General features: G+C 38.8%; 1 protein-coding gene across 3 annotated transcripts in view; it reads left to right on the forward strand.

Annotated features, from left to right (window-relative positions):
- cdkl5 (cyclin dependent kinase like 5) overlaps positions 1–20942 on the forward strand; it is a 221695-nt gene that overhangs the window by 98053 nt on the left and 102700 nt on the right. The gene's annotated exons all lie outside the window — the stretch shown is intronic.

The following is a 20942-nucleotide window of genomic DNA, read 5'->3' on the forward strand; positions in this document are numbered from 1 at the left end:
GCTATAGGTGGTTCACGTCTCAGAAGTATTTGATGAATGGGAGCACATGCCTGCTAGATCATGATTATTGTGCCAGTCTTGATGACTTGATCTTCAAACATCTTTTTCCTCAGTACTACACCTCTACAGTATGCAGATAGTGCTTGCATTTGCAAGTGTTCAGAGGCTGTATTTCACATATTCATTGACTTGTTCAGTGGAGCAGTTGAAAGGAGCGCTCAACATACTTAAAACAAATGTTCTCCTGCTGTTCAAAACTGCCCTCTGAAACACTCCACAAGGAAATCCTGCAACATGTGGACCAGTTCACATTTCACATGAGCTATCTGGCAGTAGGGGCAGACAACATGCTGATGTTGACAGTCTACGGTCTGGCACCACAGCTTTTGGTCATCTGAGGAAATGGAGCTTAACCCTAATAAAAATTGCACAAGGAATTTTAGTAACCCAGTGATTGAGTAATTGCTAAAGGTTGATATGAATCAGGAATTATGTCATGCAAAGCATCTGTTCTTTAGTTAAAGGTCAAAACTTGATATTCACTCTTAATTACAGTTAATTACTTATAAAGAACATTTTCCTTTATAATGCATTAGTTTAGATATACCTGTTCTTTACAGCTGACTAGAAGTAAATATTTGAAGCCTGTCCGTAGAATAAGATGATGTTAATTGTCTTCTGTTATTTCTAATTGTGTGCAATATAGGCATCCGTTAGTCCAGTGAGATCATGGATTTGCACCTTGGAAGGTTTCCAGGGCACAGGCCTGGGCAAGGTTGTATGGAAGACCAGCAGTTGCCCATGCTGCAAGTCTCCCCTCTCCATGCCACTGATGTTGTCCAAGGGAAGGGCATTAGGACCCATACAGCTTGGCACCAGTGTCGTCGCAGAGCAATGTGTGGTTAAGTGCTTTGCTCAAGGACACAACACGCTGCCTCAGCCAAGGCTCGAACTAGTGACCTTCAGATCACTAGACGAATGCCTTAATCACTTGGCCATGCGCCAACACTAAATAGTTTATTATTAGCAGTTGATATTGTTATGAAGGAGCACTGCCTTCAAATCAATAGATTCAATAAGTTCAATTTAATATCAGAGAAATGTATGCAATATACATCCTGAAATTCTTTTTCTTCGGAGGACAGAGCAACTCAGGTTAGCAAGATCTGCACTCCCCTGTGCCATCAGGAAGGCGAAACGTGAGTGTGCACAGAAAATTCACAGACAACTTTGTGACACCAGGTTCACGTGGCACATGTGGCATGGTATACAAACCACCACTCTGCGTATCAATGCCAGCAACACCTCCCTTACTGATAGGCTGAATGCTTTCTATGCATGATTTTGACTCTTTGAATGATATGACATCGAGAAAAGACCCCTGTTCACCAATGACCCTATTTAGCTGCAAATGGGTGAGGTTTTGGGGTACTTGGAGGCACATGATAAAATAGGCCAATGTCAGCATGGTTTCCTTAAGGGGAAATCTTGCCTGTCTGTTGGAATTCTTTAAGGAAATAATATCCAGGGTAGACAAAGGAGAGTCAGTGGATATTGTTTACTTGGATCTTCAGAAGGCCTTTAACAAGGTGACACATTGGAGGCTGCTTAAAAAGATAGGAGCCCATGGTAATACGGGAAAGGTAGTGAACGGATAGAAGATTGGCTAATTGGCAGGAAACATAGAGTGGGAAAAAAAGGGGGCCTTTCCTGGTTGGCTGCCGGTGACTAGTGGTGTTCCATAGAGGTCTATGTTTTCACTTCTTTTCACATTATATGTCAATGATTTGGATGACAAAATTGATGTTTGGTAGCCAAGTCTGCAGATTACAAAGGGTCAGGTAGTGTTGAGGAAGAGGAGCTTTGCAGAAGGACTTAGACAGATTAGGAGAATGGGCAAAGAATTGGCAATTGGATAGAGTGTAGGGAAGTGTATTATTATGCATTTAAAAGAAGGAATAAAGGTGTACACTTTTTTCTAAACGGAGAAAATTAAAAAATCAGAGGTGCAAAAGGACTATGGCGTTCTCTTGCAGATTGAGTCGGTGGTAAGGAAGGCAAATGCAATGTTAGCACTCATTTCTAGAGGATTAGAATATAAGATCAAGAACGTAATGCTGAAGAGTTATTAGGCATTGGTCAGACCGCACTTGGAGTATTGTGAACAGATTTGAGCCCCTTATCTAAGAAAAGATGTGCCAGCAATGGAAGGAGTCCAGAGGAGGTTTAGTATACGAGGAGTGAATGATGGCTCTGGGCATGTACTCATTGGAATTTAAAAGAATGAGGGGGTGGGATCTATTTGACACCGATCGAATAATGAAAGACCTAGATACAGTGAATGAGGAGAGAATGTTTCCTGTTGTGGGAAGTTTAGGATCAGAGGGCACAGTCTCAGGATAGAAGGATGTTCATTTAGTACAGAGATGAGGAGAAATTTCTTTAGCCAGAGGGCAGTGACCCTGTGGAATTCATTACCGCAAACAGCTGTGGAGGCTAAGTCATTGGGTATATTGAAAGTTGAGGTTGATTAGTCAGTAATAAACTTCATTAGTCAGAGTATTTAAGGTTATGGATGTGATTGAGAGGGGTAATAAATCAAGTATAATGGAACGGCAGAGCAGACCTGATGGGCCATATGACCTAATTCTACTCCTGTGTTTTATGGTCTTAAGGTGTTTTGCTTTTATGCAGCCTTTGACATCCCTTGTCAGCCACGTTTACCTCATCCTCCCTTTAGAATGCTTCTTTCCTCTTTGGGAGGTACCAATGCTACATCTTTTGAAATACTCCCAGAAATACCAACCATTGTTGCTCTACCAACCCTGCCAGTTTCCCCTTACAATCATCTTTGGCCTGCTTTTCTTTCATGCCTCTGTAGTTCCCTTTATTTATCTGTAATACAGGCAGTCCCCCGGGTTACGAACGAGATCCGTTCCTAAGTCTGTCTTTAAGTCGAATTTGTAGGTAAGTCGGAACAGGTACATACGGTTCTTATTTAGCGTCAGTTAGTCAGATGTTTCAAGTCTTTTCTTGCACTAAGGTAAGGCTAATAGGCGTATTATGCTGATTTTGATCGTCTAACCAAATTATCAATAGACTTTCCATTTCAATAATTAAACCATTGCGTTGCTTAGTAATAATTGTAGCTTTCATCAGGGCAGAGCCTTTCACATGCTCCATTATTCTCACCTTATCCTTTAAAATTGTTCTGATCGTTGACCAACTGTAGCCTAACGCTTTTCCAATGACCAGTGGTGTTTCACTTCTCTTTGATCGCTTTATTATTTCCACTTTATTTTCTTTTTCAATATTTTTATTGATTCTTACATAAAAGAATACAGAGTACAGTAGGATATATAATATATATCGATTACAATATATTGAAATCACAAATATAGTCTCATTATCCGATATCCATATACATTAAATTTAAACATAATTTTGAAAAGAGATCTTTTTATTATACAAAAAAATCTAAGCCCACTACCAGAAAAAAAACAGCTGTTCAGTTAAAAAAAAGAAAAGGAAAAAATCCTTATCAAATAATAAAACATATTGTTAGCCAACATCTGTGCTTAATAGCAAATCAAAGATTTTGAAAATAATTCAAAAAAGGTCCCCACAATGTTAAAAAATCTTGTCTAGGTTCAGAAATTGAACAGCGAATCTTCTCTAAATTTAAGCATGATATAACATCATTTAACCAATGAGTACAACTAGGCGGAGTGGCATCCTTCCACTTCAGCAACAATGCCCTCCTGGCTATAAGAGAAATAAAGGCCAAACTATGCAAGTCATGTGACTCCAAAATAATATAATTTCCTCCAACAATACCAACTAAGGCAGTCAAAGGATTAGGTTTAAAATTTACTTTAAAAAGCACCGAAAAAGTTTGGAATACTTTCTTCCAATATTTTTCAAGACTCGGACAAGTCCAAAACATATGAAATAGTGAAGCTTCTCCATTGTTACATCTATCACAATAGGGAGATATATCTGAATAAAAATGAGAGAGATTATCTTTAGTCATGTGGGCCCTATGAACCACTTTAAATTGAAGAAGGGAATGATGGGCACATAACGATGAGGTATTAACCAATTTAAAAATTTCATTCCAAGTATCCTGAGAAATTGGAATCTGTAAATCTTGTTCCCAGAGATTTCTAATTTTGTCTAAAGGAATATTTCTCATTCCCAACAACGTACCATAGATATAAGATATAGATCCATTATGGAAGGGCTACAAATTAAAAATTGTATCAAGTAAATTCTTATCTGGACTTTTAGGAAATGTATGTACTTGAGAAAGCAAAAAGTCTCTAATTTGTAAGTATCGAAAGAAAGTGTGTTTTGGGTAGGCTATACTTAGACAATTGTTCAAATGAAGAGAGACTATCTCCAACAAACAAATCCTGAAACCATTTAGTACCCAATCTATTCCACTCTTTAAAAACTACATCAGTCATAGAAGGTTTAAAAAAATAGAAAAAATGGGACTTGAAAGTGAAAAACTCAATAAACCAAAATATTTTCTAAATCGTACCCAAATCCTCAAGGAGTGTTTCGCTACAAAATTATCAGTTAAATTACTTAAAGATAAAGGAATTGAGGATCTGAGAAGAGAAATGATAGAAAATTTATTAACAGAATTAGCTTCTAAAGAAACCCAGACCGGATCGGACCTCTCGATTAATATAATATAACCAAAACATAAGATTCCGTATATTGACTGCCCAGTAATAAAACCTAAAATTGGGTAAGGCTAAACGTCCATTCTTTGTAGCTTTTTGAAGATGAACTTTATTTAAATGGAGAGATTTTATTTTTCCATATATAAGAAGATATAATAGAATCCAGAGAATCAAAAAAGGATTTAGGAATAAAAACAGGTACAGCCTGAAATAAATATAAAAATTTAGGCAAAATATTCATTTTAATAGAATTAATTTGGCCAATCAACGATAAAGGGAGGGGTGACCAATTTGATAGTGCCTTCTTAACATAATGCAGAAGTATAAAAATAATTTCTTTAAAAAGGAATTTATAATTCCTAGTAATTGTTACGCCCAAAATTGATTTCTTACAATTTTAAAAGGAAGGTTAGTATTAACTAATACCAAATTATTCAAAGGGAAAAGTTCACTCTTATGAAAGTTAAGTTTATGTCCTGAAAACTGACTGAAGCAGGAGAATAAAGAAAGTATGGAAGGTAAAGAAGACTCCACATTAGAAATGCAGAGCAAAAGGTCATCAGCATAAAGTGACACTTTGTGAGTAATACCTCTCCTTAAGATATCAGTGATATCATTAGATTCCTGGAAAGCAATAACTAAAGGTTCTAAGACCAAATCAAAAAGCAAAGGACTCAAAGGACAACCTTTTCTGGTTCCACGTTGAAGCTTAAATGGTTTAGAAATCTCGGAGTTAGTAAGAACCTGAGCGGAGGGAGATGAATAAAATAATTTAGTCCATTAAATAAAATCAGGCTCAAAGTTAAATTTTTCTAAAGTTTTAAATAAATAATTCCATTCAACCTGATCAAAGGTTTTCTCAGCATCTAAGGATATCGCACATTCCGATATCTCTTTAGAAGGAGAATAAATAACATCAATAAGTGATGAATATTAAAGTGGGAGTATCAATTTTTGATAAATCCAGTCTGATCATCAGAAATAATAGATGGCAAAATATTTTCAATCGTACGAGCCAAAAGTTTAGATAAAATTTTAGTATCAACATTAAATAAGGAGATTGATCTATAAGCAGAACATTCGGTTGGATCCTTATTCTTTTTAAGAATAAGGAAATAGAGGCTTCATAAAAATTTTGTGGCAACCTTCGTAATTTAAAAGAGTCCGAAAGGATTGAATGTAAGTGAGGTATAAGCAAAGAGGAAAAAACCTTATAGAACTCTCCAGAAAATCCATCAGGACCTGGAGCCTTCCCCGAGTGCAAAGACTGAACAACCTCGGCAATTTCCTCATAAGAAATGGGTTGATCCAGCAACTTTTGATTATCCTCAGAAAGTGTAGGAATGTTTAATGGATCTAAGAAATTATTCATTACAATATTATCTTTAGGAGGATCCGAACTATACAGTTTAGAACAGAATTCTCTAAAAGTATCGTTTATTTCTAAATGATCAGATGTTTTATTACCATTATCTTTACAAATTTCTTTAATTTGGCGTTTAACTATAAAGGTCTTTAATTGGTTAGCTAATAGTTTACGCATTTTATCTCCATGAACATAAAACTGACTTTTATCTTTAAAAAGTTGAGTTTCAATTGGATAAGTTAAAAGTCTCTTCTAGCATATTCTCTTCAAAAAAAGAGCAATTTGTCTCTCCAAAACTTAAAAAAAATTCTTATCAGATAACAAAGTTGGATTAAAACACCAGAATCTGTTTATTTGGGAGACACCCGGAAGATTTAAAGATAAAAACACAGGAGCATGATCTGAAACAGCAATTTCTTTATATTCACGGGATCGAACCAAAGGAATCAATTGACTATCAACAAAAAAATAATCAATCCTGGAATACGTATGATGAACATGAGAAAAAAAAATGAGTACTCACTATCTGTTAGATGCAGAAAGCACCAAACATAAACAATATCACATTTCATTAAAAAAGATTGGATAAAGGAGGCAGATCTACTAAAAGTCAATCATTTAAAAGATGAGCGATCTAAAACAGGGTTTAAACAACAGTTGAAGTCTCTTCCTAAAACCAGAGAATACAGACTTAAATCTGGTAAAAGTGAAAAAAAGCATTCAAAAAAACCTGGATCATCTATATTCGGGGCATACAAATTAGCAAAAACCATTAATTTATTATCTTATTTCCCTGCCACTATAACAAAACGCCCATTGGTATCAGACACTACATTATATTGAACGAAAGAAACTGAATTGTCTATAAGAATTGAAACTCCTCTAGCCTTAGCCTGAAAGGAGGAATGAAACAAAGATCCTTCCAACAGCTGAAAAGATGTAAATTATCACATTTATGAACATGTGTTTCTTGTAAAAAAAATAATTGAGACATTCAATTTCTTAATATAATTAAATATCTTACTTCGTTTCACAGGATGGTTTAATCGTTTCATATTAGAACTACATAAATTAATAGTATGGTCCATTTTAAGTATTGCTTAAGAGGGAGGTTAGAATAAAAACCGCTGAAATGTGTATTAAATCCAAACAATGAGCTTTAAGATAAAGTAACCAAGCAACAAATGAAACTAAGAGAGCCGAACAGCTGATAGAAAAGAAAAAATCCACCCCCCATTCCCCACCCAAAAAAAAAATCGACCAAAGGGCAGTTGACATCTAAACCTACCAATATTACCAGTCCAAAACAATTTACTGGCTGAACTCCAAAAAATTTCCAAGGCTAACTGCATTCCAACAAGACGTAACTAAAGACAGAGCAAAATTAAACATATTTTTAAAAACTCATGAAAAAATTTAGTATAAAATATTTAAAAAGAACTAAGAAAAATCAGAACATATTGATTTGGAAAGTATTAACTCAATGAAAACTTACTAATGTTAAATCTTTAATTTTCTAAGCAAAGAAGTACATTAAAAAGTTAGATACGAAGGTATACCAAAAGTTAAAAAAAATTGTTCATAAAAGAAAGTAATGAACAGTTAGACTGCTGACTCTAAAAAAAGGATCCATCAGGCAAACGCAACATAGATTTATGTAGGGAATTAATGAACAATTAAACTTCTGATATTGATTCGGAAATTAAGAAATCCTGCACCTCTTGAGTCGAACGGAACCACTTCTGAGAGCCATTTTTCAAAATGATTCTAAGACGAGCGGGGTAACGAAGAGAGGATTTGAAACCTTTACTATACAACTCCGACATCACTTCTTTAAACTTGAAGTGTTCATTTAACACCTTGGGTGAAAAATCCTCCACAATTCTGATCTTCTGGCCTTCATAATCAATTATACCTTTTGGACAAAATTCACAAATTTAAAGTTCCTTTGTTTGAAAGTCACGAAGACCAATTATCACTGAACGGGGTCATTGTCCTGAAAGGGGTCTTGATACTGGCGATCTATGAGCTCGGTCTATTTTAGGTGGAGATTTAAAAATATTCAGAGATAATTTAGCCAAGAGCTTTGCAAAAAATTACGAAGGCTGATTGCCTTCCATTAACTCGTTAAGACCCAGAATGCGTAAGTTATTTCTTCTGCTTCTATTTTCTAAGTCGATAATCTTCTGTCTTAATGTTTCATTAACCTTTGACTGTTTATCACAGATCTTTTCCAGGTGATCAATCTTTGCATCCAAGATCATCAATGTGTCTTCATTCCCTTTTATCCATTTATTGTGTTCACTTAAAGTTTTTTGAATAGAATCCAGTTTTACATCCATTGGTTTAAATTCAGCGCTGAGTTGCCGGAATTCCTGCTGGAACTCCTCCAAAAGTTCATTTTTATGCTTCCAAAGTGTCTCCAAAATAGATTCCAAAGTTACGGGAGGGTCCTCTTCTTTTTTAGTAGCTTTGGCACGACTCATCGTAAAACAATATTGCATTTAAAAGTAAGTTTTCAAAACAAGTTGGAAACAGTAAATTATGTAGAGTAGGAGCAATTATAAAACGCTGTTACTCCATCAACAGCCAGTAGGTTCTGTCCACTTTATTTTCAATCGTGATCGTTTTCCTTTTCTTTAATGCATCACCAGCAGTCCATTCTCACTTTATCCTTTAAAATTGTTCCAATCGTTGACTGACTGTAGCCTAACGCTTTTCCAATGACCGATGACATTTCACCTCTTTCCGATCGCTTTATTTCCACTTTATTTTCAATCGTGATTGTTTTTCTTTTCTTTGATGCATCACCAGCAGTCCGTTTGTAAGTAAGAGTTGTCCATAAGTCAGATATTCTTAACCCAGGGACTTACTGTACTGATAGATCCAATTTTAGCTTCTCTATCTCTAACTGCAGGGTGAATTCTATCACCGTTATTGAATTGAATTGACTTTATTTCTTATATCCTTCACATACATGAGGAGTAAAAATCTTTATGTTACGTCTAAGTCTAAATGTGCAATGTGCAACCATAATAAATTATAATAAATAGAACAGTCAATGTAACATAGAATACCCTCAAATCAGCATGAGTTAATCAGTCTGATGACCTGGTGAAAGAAGCTGTCCCGGACATCTCCCCAATGGTAGCAGCTGGAATAGATTGTGACTCGGGCCCCCTGTCTTTTTTACACACCTGTCTTTGTAAATGTCCTGAACCATGGGAAGTTCACAACTACACGTGCACTGGGCTGTCCACATCACTCTCTGCAGAGTCCTGCGATTAAGGAAGGTACAATTCCCATACCAGGCAGTGATGCTTTCAGTCAGGATGCTCTCAATTGTGCCTCTGTTGAAAGTTCTTAGGATTTGGGGGCCCATACCAAACTTCCTCAATCATCTGAAGTGAAAGAGGTGCCTTTTTCACCACACAGCCAGTATGTACAGACAACGTGAGATCCTTGGCGATGTGGATGTCGAGGAATATAAAGCTGTTTATCCTCTCAAGACCAGATCCATTGATTTCAATAGGGGTTAGCCAATCTCCATTCTTCCTGTAATCCACAACCAGCTCCTTTGGTTTTGCGACATTGAGGGAGAGGTTGTTTTCTTGACACCACTGTGTCAGAGAGATGACTTCTTCCCTGTAGGCCATCGTGTTATTGTTTGAGATAAAGCCATCAATGTAGTGTCATTAGCAAATTTAATTAGCAGATTAGAGCTATGGGTGGCGACACAATCATAAGTATACAGGGAGTAAAGGAGGGGATTTAGTACACAGCCCTGAGGGGCTCCTGTATTGAGAGTCAGAGGGGTGGAGTTGAGGGAGCCCACTCTTACCACCTGTCGGCGATCTGACAGGAAGTCAAGGATCTAGCTGCACCAGGCAGGGTCAAGGCCAAACTCTCTGAGCTTCTTGTCAAGCCTAGATGGAACTGTGATGTTGAATGCTGAACTGTAGTCCAAGAACAGCATTCTCACACAAACATCCTTCTTCTCCAGATGTGTAAGGATGGTATGTAGAGCACTGGCTATTGCGTTGTCTGTTCATCGGTTGTGTCAGTAGACTTATTGTAGGGGGTCCACTTTGGGTGGTAGCAAGCTGCAGATGTAATCCTTGACTAACCTCTCAAAGCATTTGGTTATTATTGAGGTGAGTGCAACAGAACGCCAATCGTTCAGGCATGTTACCTTGGTCTTTTTTGGTGCAGGGACAATGATGGATAATTTGAAGCAGGAGGGCACTCTACACTGGGATAGGGAGAGATTAAAAATATCTGTAAACACACCTGCCAGTTGTGCTGTGCACATCCTGAGTACTCGCCCTGGGATGCCATCCGGTCCTGCAGCCTGTGACTGTCCACTTGTTGGAAACATCTGCTTACATCAGCCTCAGAGATGACCAGGTTGCAGATTGTAGCGGTGGCTTTCCTTGAAGGCTCAGAATTAGCGACATCGAACTGAGCATTAAAGCGATTGAGCTCATCTCAGGAGAGGCTGCAATGTTGGTGGCACCACAATGTTTGGCTTTGAAGTCTGCGATGGTATGCAGTACTTGCCACAAGTCACGTACGCTATTCATTGTGAATCTGGACTCAATCTTGTCCCTGTGTTGTTGTTTAGCAGCCTTGATAGCTTTGCGCAGATCATAGCTGCTTTTCTTGAGCTCTAGCTGATCGTCAGCAATGTAAGCTCTATGTCGTGCAGTAAGTGCTGCTCACACAGAACTATTGATTCAGGGTTTCTGGTTTGGGAAGACCCTGACTGACTTCTAGGGCACAACATCGTCAGTGCACTTCTGGATGAAGCACACGACTCCATCAGTGAAGTCGGAGACATCCTCATCATGGAACACATTCCAGTCGACATCATTGAAGCAGTCCTGCAGCATGGAGGCAAATTGGTTAGACCAACATAGTTTTAACTATGGCCACCTCAGAAGTTTCAGCTTCTGCCTGTACATCGGCAAAAGCAGGATCGAAGAGTGATCTGATTTTTCAAAAGCTGGGCGAAGGAGAGCTTTGTAAGCATTGCAGAAGAGAGTGTAACAGTGGTCCAGTATCTTATTTCCATGATTAAATTGAATTTCAGAAAGCCAGGGTTTTTGCAGATGTGGCAAAGACTTCAGAAGGTAAATTGAAAGAAACTGCTTGATGTTGAGTCAGTTGAGGAACAATGGAGTTGATTTATAGAGGTAATATATGCAGTATAGGAAATGTCCATACCCGTTGTCAGGGGAAGCAATAGAAGCATCGATGAATAAAAATGAAGATAAGATAGCTATGTAAGGAATACAGAAAAAAAATAGTAATGATATTAATCATATAGCATATGAAAATGTGAGAGCTATAGTGAAGAGGGAAATTCAGATTGCTAAAAGGTAGGTTGAGATGGATATTGCTGATAATGCTCAGATTGACCCTAAGTGATTTTTTCAATACTTTAGTAGTAAAATAAAAGTCAAGGAGGAATTAAGTGTATTAGGAATAATATGGGGTGTTAAATTATGCAGAGAAGGACAAAGCAAATATTCTTAACTCATATTTTGCTAAAGTATTCACCTGTGGAGATGTTAGCAATATGCTATTTAAGTGTAGAGGAAAAATAAGGTTGTTTTTATTGACTGAGATCTAGGGAAGTGAGGTCCTGCTTCAGCTGAAAAGGCTGAAAGTTGATAAATCTCCTGGGCCAGACATCATGTATCCAACGGTACTTAAAGAGGTCTATGATTATATATACAAACCCCCTACATGCATTTTTCAAAAATTATTGAAGACTGCTGAAATCCCTAAGGGCTGAAAATGGGCTAATATGCAAGAAGGGTGCCCCTGGTAATATAGACCAGTAAGCTTAATGTGTATTGCAGGCAAGATAATGGAAACAATAATAGAGAATGAGATGGGAGTGGCTGAGTTGGCTCGACTGAAAGCTGGCTGTGTTTTGCTTGATGCGTGAGTGTGTTTTGGAACCTGTTGAGGGAAAGAGAGTGGGGAAGGAACGGAAATTGCTGGGAGGGGTTCGTGTGGGTCCGGTAATGGCGGACAAGATAAGAGGCGGGGTTGAGGGAAAGAAAGTGGAGAAGGAGAGGGATAGAGACTTGGGACCAGAGGTAGGCAGCTGGAGAGAGGTGGATTATTGTGAAGGGAGAAATAAAGGGAATGAGGAGGTAGTGAGGGGTCGGTTGAATAAAAACCAAGACAAAGGGAATAAAAGAATAAGAAATGATAGTGGAGAAAGCTCTGAAAGTGAGGAAGATGAACAAGCTCAGAGAGGAGGTGTTGTCATAATTAGGTTTAATGAGAAGGCTCAGGGACATATGAAGAAAAGTAACCCGTTTGTGCTAACAACAACTCTGACAAATAAGATAGGGGAAATAGTATTTGCAAAAGTCCTTAATGATGGCAACTTATTGGTAAGATGTGCAAATGAGGAACAACTTGAGAAAGCACTCAAGCTAAAAGAGATAGGAAAATGCAAGGTGGAATACACTGGGAGGGTGGGAGCACAAAACAGTGGTTGTAAAGGAGTGATCACGGGGATACCAATGAGTATAAATATGGAGGAGATTAAGAGGAATATCAAAGGAGGGAAAGTAATGAATGTTCAAAGACTGAAAACAACAAAGGAGGGAGTGAAAAAGGAAAGTGAATCTGTATTGATTGAATTTGAAGAAGAAAGAGTGCCAAGGAAGGTGTTCCTGGGTTTCATGAGTTACCCAGTAAGGGTGTGTGTGCCAAAGCCATTGAGGTGCTATAATTGTCAAAGGTTTGGACACGTGGCTAAAAACTGTAAAAGGCAGAGGAGATGTGCTAGATGTGGGGGTGATCATGAATATGGAAAGTGCGGAACAGGAGTTCAACCAAAATGCTGCAATTGTGGAGGAGCTCATAATGTTGCATATAGTGGGTGTGAGGTTGTGAGACGGGAGACTAAAATTCAAGAAATAAGAGTGAAAAGAAAGATCACTTATGCAGAAGCTGTAAGGATGTCAAGAGAACAGAATAATGTTCCTAATGAACAGGGAGCAATAGGGATACGAGAGATGCAACAAAGAACAAATGACAGGATTTATGTAGACAAAAAGGCTCTAGTAACATTCATTGCAGGAGTGATTAATAGTACTGCTGAGGTAAAGTCAAAAAGTGACAAAATTCAGCTGGTGGTAAAAGCAGCAGTAAACCATTTAGGGTTAGTAGAACTGACATGGGAGGAAGTGAGGGAGAACCTCAGTAATCAGTCAAGCCAGGAAGTGTCATGTGTTGGTTAATACTAATTATGGTGATTCTTTTACAATGGAATGCAAGGAGCTTACTGGCCAATAGCCAGGAATTCAAGCACTTTATTAAAGAAATGGTTGTAAAACCGGATGTAGTGTGTATTCAGGAAACTTGGTTGAAACCAACTTTAGACTTTGTGGTATATGGGTATACAATGATAAGGAAAGATAGAAATCTAGGGGGAGGAGGGGGTTGTGCTATGTTAATCAAGCAAGGTATACCATATAGGATACTGGAAAAAGGAGATGATCAGGAATACATAGTGGTGGAAGTGTGGGAGAGAGGGGAGGGAGTGGTTATAATTAACTACTACAATCCATGTAAAAGGTTGGATTTTGACAGCCTATTAAAGATACAAGGACAAAACAGACATAAAGTAGTGTGGTGTGCAGATTTCAATGCTCATAGCACAATATGGGGGGATCAGATTACAGATCCAAATGGAAAGGTAATTGAAGATTTGATGGAAGAAAGGGATTTGGTGTGTATGAATGATGGTAGCGGCACAAGGATAGATATAACAACAGGAACTGAGTCAGTGTTAGATATTACGTTAGTGTCTAATACCTTGGCTGGCATTAGTAACTGGGGAGTTTGGACTGCTTCAACAGTAGGCAGTGATCACTACCCAGTTTTGTGTTCAGTGGGTGAAAGAGTTGAAGTAAGACCAGGTGGCGGAACCCCAAAGTGGGTGTTTGAAAAAGCTGATTGGGGTAAGTTCCAGAAGTTGAGTGAAGAAGGGTTGACAAAGATTGATATTTCTGGAAATGTAGATGAATTAAACAGTCAGGTGACTTCAGCAAGAGGGATCTATACCTAGGAGTAAAAATAGGATGAATAGAAAACTGGTACCATGGTGGACAGAGGAATGTTGCCAGGCTGTAGAAAACAGAAATAGAGCATTCAGGCTAGTTAAAAGAACCCATAATATGCAGCATTTGGTTCAATATAAGAAAACACAGGCAGTGGTGAGAAGAACTTTACGTCAAGCTAAAAGGGCAAGTTGGAGGAGTTTTTGCGACAAGGTAGGAAGAGCAACACCTGTGGGAGAGATAGGGAGAATGATTAAGAGGATGGGAGGAGATAGAAGGGAATGGGAATATCCAGTAATGATATCTGAGGAGGAAACTGCAGTCTCCAGTAGGGATAAGGCTGAGGTCATGGCCAAGTCATTTGTACTGATACACAGTTCAGAAAATTTGTCTGAAGAAGGGAGAAGAAGAAGGGAAAGAATAATGAGCCAACACCCAGGTGTGTTAAGCAGGAGGGAAGGAACAGATGATATAATTGATGATCCATTTACATTAGCAGAAATGGTGAGAGCAATAAAGAGATCGAGACCAACCTCCCCAGGGAAAGATCTGATATGCTCTGTGATGCTAAAAAATCTAGGAGAAGGAGCGCTCTTGAAGTTGCTGCATTTTTATAACAGAGTGTGGGAGGAGGGAAGATTACCAAGTGCATGGAAAAAAGCAGTAGTAATTCCAATAAGGAAGCCTGGCAAGGATCTGTCAAAACCCACTAGCTACAGACCAATTGCATTAACATCAAGTATATGTAAGATAATGGAAAGGATGATAACAGAAAGGTTATCATATGAGCTTGAGAAAAGGGGAATGCTGGCAAGTTATCAGAGTGGTTTTAGAAAGGGAAGGAATTCCATGGACTCAGTGATTATGTTAGAGACTGAAATAAGGAAGGCCCAGGCAAATAGAGAGTCAGTAGTGGCAGTGTTCTTTGACATTGAAAAAGCCTATGATATGATGTGGAAGGAAAGATTATTAATTAAACTGCACAAGATGGGGGTTGGTGGGAGAGTTTTTAATTGGATTAAAGATTTTTTGTTTGGTAGAAAAATTCAAGTTCGGATTGGATCAGAATTATCAAAACAGTACATAGTGGAAAATGGCACACCTCAAGGTAGTGTGATTAGCCCGTTACTTTTCATCATTATGATCAATGATGTCTTCATAAAGGTACCAGTGGATATAGGTAGGTCACTGTTTGCGGATGATGGGGCCTTGTGGAAAAGAGGCAGGAACATGGACCATATAATCAGAAAACTACAAGAAGCAATTGATGAAGTGGTGGAGTGGGGTTATGACTGGGGATGTAGATTTTCAGTAGACAAAACTCAAACTGTATTTTTTACCAGGAAAAGGGTTGAGGTAGGGAAGAAGTTAAGGATGTATGGGGTTGAATTAGAAAGGGTTGCATCATTTAAATTTCTGGGAGTTATATTTGATTCACGATTAACATGGGCAGACCATATCAGGAAAGTTGAGGAGAAATGTAAAAAAGTAATAAATGTGATGAGATGTTTGACTGGTAGGGAATGGGGAGCAAGTTGTTCAGCTTTGAAGAGAATGTATGTGGCTTTAGTAAGATCTGTATTGGATTATGGAAATATAGTATATGGATCAGCAGCTAGGTCCCTTATAAGGAAACTGGATGTGATTCAGGCTCAGGCCTTGAGAGTGGGGCTTTTAAAACGTCACCAGTGTCAGCCCTACAGGTAGAAATGGGAATAATGCCTTTGGAACTAAGAAGGATGCAACTGATGGCAAACTACTGGGCTAACTTGCAGGGGCACAATGATTCTCACCCTATTAAAGGAGTGTTGGGAAAATGGGAGGTTTCAGAGGGATACCTTTAGTCGGGTAGGGAATGATATCGCAAAAGAATGTGGAGTATTTGATCTGAGGATAAGTCCTTCAGTAGTTTATCCGGTTGTAGCTCCATGGAAGCTTGTATGGCCTGACATAGACTGGCATTTGTTAGAGGTAAAAAGGAAAGAAAGATATAAAACAGATTTGGTAAATGCATTTAACTGTCATGTGATGGAAAAGTATAGTGATTATACTCACATTTATACGGATGGTGCAAAGGAACCTGAAACAGGAGTGACAGGGTTTGGGGTGGTAGTACCAGCAAAAGAAATTAGAATCAGCAGAAGAACATCTAATAAGTTAGGGGTGTTTACAGTGGAGATGCTGGCAGTGTTGGTTGCGTTGCAATGGGTGCAGAAAGCCAGACAAGCCAAAGCATTGATATGTTCAGATTCATCCTCAGTTCTAGCAAGTTTAAGGTCTTTTCACACAAACAGTCGGCAAGATGTACTTTATGAAGTCCTTCAGTTAGTTACAAGAATTGCAAATCAGGGAGGTCAGGTAAAATTTCTATGGGTTCCAGCACATGTAGGGGTGAAGGGGAATGAGAGGGTGGATGAGATGGCAAAGAGGGCGTTAAAGAAACGCACATTAGTATCAGTAAAGCAGAGGTTAAGTGTGTAATCTGGGAAAAAAGTCAACCGAATGTGGCAAGAAAGATGGAACAGGGAGGGGAAAGGGAGGCATTTATATCAAATACAAAAGAGTGTTGCAGTTACTGGAAACAGAAGAGAGGAAATTGTGTGGACTAGGTTAAGGCTGGGGCATTGTGCATTAAACAAAACATTGAAAATGATAAGGAAACACCAGACAGGATTGTGTGAGGAATGTCAGGAAGAGGAGTCAGTAGAACATGTAGTTTTGTGTTGCAGGAAGTATGGGATACAGAGAGAAATGATGAGAAATAAATTAAGGGAGTTGGGGATGCAGGAATTCACATTAAAAGGGTTGCTGGGCATGGGTGAGAGAGCACAAGTCCGGGTATTTTAGCGTTTTTAAGGGGTACAGGGGTTTTTTTATAGAATATGACGAATAAACAGGAATAGGATACTAGGATGGTCAAAGATGGGAGGGTGAAGTGTAGGTTTGTATATATATATATATATATATATATATGTGTGTGTGTGTGTGTGCGCGATTGGGTGAAGGGATTTAGAATGTATGTCTAGTGCACATTCTGGAGCAGAGGGTGGCGGTAATGCACCATTAAGCTGGATGCCAACCGCCGTAAAACAAGATACAGACAGACAGACAGAATGAGATGGAAAAGCAGTTGATAAGAACAGGCATGTTAGCAAAAAGGGGTTCAGAAAGGGGAATCCATGTTTTACTAATATGCTGGAGTTCTATGAAGAGACAACTAAAATTTATGATAACAATGGAGTTGTTGATATCATTTACTTGGACTTCAGAAGGCTTTTGACAAGGTATTCCACAAGAGGTTAATAATCAATTTAGAAGAGGTAGGGATTCAGGGTAAATGGGTGCAGAATTGGCTCAAAAACAGAAAATCATGAATTATGGTGAGAAGATCATTTTCACACCTAGAAGATGTTAAAAATAATGTTCCACAGGGTTTGGGGCTGCTACTGTTTTACAAATGTAAATTAATGATTTGGATAAGCACATAACGAATAAACTAGTTAAGTTTGCTGATGACATAAAATTGGCGGGGGGGGTAGGGTTGATTAACATTCAGGCAGCATAATTAAACAGTTGGATCTAAACAAAATCCACATGTGGGCAAATAAATGACAGATGAAATTTAATACAAGTAAATGTAAAATATTGCATGTAGGAAGTAGAAATATTAGATGTAAATCTGCAAAGGGGTTCCTGAGTTAGAAAGTACACTCTATGAGAAGGATTTGGGCATCCTGGTAGACTCATCACTATCAACATCTAGACAATGCACAGAAGCAGTTAGGAAGGCTAATGAAATGTTAGGCTATATAATGCACTCAGTGAAGTTCATCAAGAGACATTCTCCTTAAGCTGTATAATGCACTTGTGAGGCCATACCTGTGAACAATTTTGGTCTCCATCTTGTGTGAGGGAGGTGAAGGCAGTGGAGAGAGTTCAGAGGAGGGTGACGAGGCTCATTCCAGGTCTGCAGAGTATGAGCTATGAAGAAAGATTAAAAGAATTAAATCTTTTTTTAGCCAAAGTAGATGTAGAATGAGAGGAAACATGATAGAAGCATTCAAAGTCATTATGGGTATAAGTAAAGTTGATGCCAGCTGCTATTTCAAAATTAATCAAGAACACGGGGCAAAAATTTGAATGCTGGAAGAACTGAACGAGTCAAACAGCATCTATTAAGGCAAAAAGTGTATGTCAACATTTCAGGCCTCTTTTATAGAGGATCTCAACCTGAAAAGTCAACATAAACTTTCTGTCTCCACAGATACTGCTTGACCCACTGTGCTCTTCCAGTAATCTGTTTTTGTTCAGGATTGTACACTTCTTTCTATTTGTATGACTGGGTCCTCTCATTAATCTTATTTCTTGGAAATAAGTTTTTGATTGTTCAGTATCATGGACTTTGACTAGATTCATAGAAGGTATTTGATCTTGTCTCGAATTCTAGAATCATACTGTAGATTTCTGATTGCACAGAAGGTATCTATTTGGTATATGGAATCTATACTGGCTGCACAGAAGAGATATCACATTAGTTTCATAAACCTTATTGGTTTGTCATGGTCCTGCACATTTTTCTCTCCCAACTGATTTTTTAAATATTTTTAGAAAGCCTTGAAAGATTATTTTCATTACTTATTTTAAGCATTGAATGTAATTGTTAAGACCATAAGACAAAGGAGCAGAAGTCAGCCATTCGGCCCATCGAGTCTGCTCCGCCATTTTATCATGAGCTGATCCATTCTTCCATTTAGTCCCACTCCCCCACCTTCTCACCATAACCTTTGATGCCCTGGCTACTCAGATACCTCTCAGTCTCTGCCTTAAATACACCCAATGACTTGGCCTCCACTGCTGCCCGTGGCAACAAATTCCATAGATTCACCACCCTCTGACTAAAAAAATTTTTTCGCATTTCTGTTCTGAATGGGCGCTCTTCAATCCTTAAGTCATGCCCTCTCGTACTAGACTCCTCCATCATGGGAAACAACTTTGCCACATCCACTCTGTCCACGCCTTTCAACATTCAAAATGTTTCTATGAGGTCTCCCCTCATTCTTCTAAACTCCAAGGAATACAGTCCAAGAGTGGACAAACGTTCCTCATATGTTAACCCTCTCATTCCCAGAATCATTCTAGTGAATCTTCTCTGTACCCTCTCCAACGTCAGCACATCCTTTCTTAAATAAGGAGACCGAAACTGCCCACAGTACTCCAAGTGAGGTCTCACCAGCGCCTTATAGAGCCTCAACTTCACATCCCTGCTCCTATACTCTATTCCTCTAGAAATGAATGCCAACATTGCATTTGCCTTTTTCACTACCGACTCAGCCTGGAGGTTAACCTTAAGGGTATACTGTACGAGGACTCCCAAGTCCCGTTGCATCTCAGAACTTTGAATTCTTTCCCCATTTAAATAATAGTCTGTCCGTTTATTTTTTCTGCCAAAGTGCATAACCATACACTTTCCAACATAGTACTTGATTTGCCACTTCTCTGCCCATTCTTCCAATCTATCCAAGTCTCTCTGCAGACTCTCCGTTTCCTCAGCACTACCGGCCCCTCCACCTATCTTCGTATCGTCAGCAAACTTAGCCACAAAGTCATCTATTCCATAATCCAAATCGTTGATGTACAATGTAAAGAGAAGTGGCCCCAACACGGACCCCTGTGGAACACCACTGGTAACTGGCAGCCAACCAGAATAGGATCCCTTTATTCCCACTCTCTGTTTCCCGTCAATCAGCCAACGTTCTATCCACGTATGTAACTTTCCCGTAATTCCATGGGCTCTTATCTTGTTAAGTAGCCTCATGTGTGGCACCTTGTCAAAGGCCTTCTGAAAATCCAAATATACAACATCCACTGCATCTCCCTTGTCTAGCCTACTGGTAATTTCCTCAAAAAATTGTAATAGGTTTGTCAGGCAGGATTTTCCTTTAAGGAATCCATGCTGCGTTCTGGCCTATTTGTCATATGCCTCCAGGTACTCTGTAACCTCATCCTTGACAATCGACTCCAACAACTTCCCAACCACCGATGTCAAGCTAACAGGTCTATAATTTCCTTTTTGCTTCCTTGCCCCCTTCTTAAATAGCGGAGTGACATTCGCAATCTTCCGGTCCTCCGGAACCATGCCAGAATCTATCGACTTTTGAAAGATCATCGCTAATGCCTCTGCAATCTCCATAGCTACTTCCTTCAGAACACGTGGGTGCATTCCATCTGGTCCGGGAGATTTATCTACCTTTAGACTATTCAGCTTCCTGAGTACTTTCTCTGTCGTAATTGTGACTGCGCACACTTCTCTTCCCTGCCACCATTGAGTGTCCGGTATACTGCTGATGTCTTCCTCAGTGAAGACTGATGCAAAATACTCGTTCAGTTCCTCTGCCATCTCCTTATCTCCCATTTCAATTTCTCCAGCATCATTTTCTATCGGTCCTATATCTACTCTCACCTGTCTTTTACTCTTTATATACTTGAAAAAGCTATCAATATCCTCTTTGATATTATTTGCTAGCTTCTTTCATAGTTAATCTTTTCCCTCTTATTGACCTTCTTAGTTTCCTTTTGTAAGGTTTTAAAAACTTCCCAATCCTCTGACATCCCACAAATTTTTGCTTCCCTGTATGTCCTCTCCTTTGCTTTAACTTTGGCTTTGACTTCTCTTGTCAACCATGGTTGCATCCTTTTTCCACTGGAAAATTTCTTCTTTTTTTGGAATATATCTGTCTTGCACCTTCCTCACTTCTCGCATAAAATCTAGCCACTGCTGCTCTGCTGTCTTTC

Source organism: Mobula hypostoma, chromosome 6 (assembly GCF_963921235.1).
Source record: "Mobula hypostoma chromosome 6, sMobHyp1.1, whole genome shotgun sequence".
NCBI classification, from domain to species: Eukaryota; Metazoa; Chordata; class Chondrichthyes; order Myliobatiformes; family Myliobatidae; genus Mobula; species Mobula hypostoma.